Source organism: Phalaenopsis equestris, unplaced genomic scaffold (genome assembly GCF_001263595.1).
Source record: "Phalaenopsis equestris unplaced genomic scaffold, ASM126359v1 Scaffold000810, whole genome shotgun sequence".
Lineage (NCBI taxonomy): Eukaryota > Viridiplantae > Streptophyta > Magnoliopsida > Asparagales > Orchidaceae > Phalaenopsis > Phalaenopsis equestris.
In genome coordinates this window covers 38,000-39,886 of record NW_018165250.1, presented here as the reverse complement: position 1 = coordinate 39,886, position 1,887 = coordinate 38,000, and positions in this window count along the sequence as shown.

Here is a 1,887-nt window from a genome sequence, read left to right as displayed (position 1 = left end):
TTTCCTTTACCCTTTATAGATCAAATGTTGGATAGATTGACTGGAAATAAATATTACTATTTTTTAGATGGATATACCGGTTATCATCAAATTTTAATTGCTCCTGAGGATCAAGACAAGACAACATTTACAAGCCCTTAAGGAACATTTGCTTTTCGTAGAATGCCTTTTGGACTATGTAATGCACCTGCAACATTTCAAAGATGTATGATGTCAATATTTATTAATTTGATTGAGCAAGGAATGGAAGTATTTATGGATGATTTATCTGTTTTCAGGACTTCATTTGAATTATGTCAAAATAATTCAGAAAAGTTATGGAATTATGTGAAAAAATCAACCTAGTACTAAATTGGAAAAAAATGTCAATTTATGGTTACAGGAGGAATTGTACTTGGGCATAAAATTTCTAAAAATGGCATGGAAGTAGATCGTGCAAAATTTCAAGTCATTGAAAAATTACCACCACTGACTACAGTTAGATGGGTAAGAAGTTTTCTAGGACATGCTGGTTTCTACATGCGTTATATAAAGAATTTTTCAAAAATAACAAAGCCATTATGCCAACTTTTAGAAACAGATACCAAATTTGAATTTAATAAGGAATGCATAAAAACATCTGAATTATTGAAAGAGAAGTTAATCACTGCACCTATAATAGTCCAACTTGATTGGGAAAAACCATTTGAAATAATTTGCAATGCTAGTGATTAGTTATTAGGGTTGTTTTAGGAAGGAGCTATTTTAGAACAAAGACACAATAAAGTTTTTAAAGTAATATATTATGCTATTAAAACTCTGAATGATGCTCAAATTAACTACACTACTACTGAAAGAAAGTTATTAGCTATTGTCTATGCCTTTAATAAATTTATACCTTACTTAATTGAAACTAAATGTATAGTGCATACAAATCTTTCTGCTATTAAATACTTAATGCAAAAGAAGGATGCTAAGCCAATGTTAATTATATGGATACTTCTATTGCAAGAGTTTAATTTTTCTGTAGTTGATAGAAAGGAAAATGATAATTAAATAACTGATCATTTGTCTAGACTAGAAAAAGAATTATTAACTAATTTTGCAAATAAAATTTTAGAAAATTTCCCTGATGAACAATTATATAGTATTGATGAAATAGATACACCGTGGTATGCCGATATAGTAAATTATATTGTAAGTGATATTCTACCACCAGATATTAAGAATCAATAATTAAAGAAATTTATATATGATTCAAAATTCTATTTTTGAGATGAACCATATTTATATAAGCAATGTAAAGATCTAATTATGAGAAGTTTTGTGCCTTATGAAGAAATTCAACAAATAATTGAAAGATGTCATGATTCTGAATTTGGAGGGCATTTTGGAACAAATAAAACAACTTATAAAATTTTGCAAGCTGGATTTTATTGACCTACTCTTTTTAGAGATGATAATGAATTTATTAAAACATGCGATCGATGTCAGTGAGTAGGAAATATTTCTAGAAGAAACGAAATTCCTCTAAATTATACATTGGAAGTTGAAATTTTTGATATGTGGGGGTTAGATTTTATGAGACCATTTATGCCTTCATTTGGAAACTTATATATATTACTTGTTATTGATTATTTGTCTAAATGGATTAAAACTATTGTTGTACCTAAATGTGATGCTCGGAGTATTTTTAAATTTTTAAATAAAAAAATTTTACAATATATTGAATGTCCAGAGTAATTATTACAGATGGAGGATTCCATTTTAGAAATAAGAGAATCAAGAAATTGATAAAAAAAATTATATTATGCATAGATTCTCTACTGCTTATCATCCTTAAACTAGCAGTCTAGCAGAAATATTAAATCGTGAAATAAAACAAATTTTAGAAAAAGCTGTAAATCC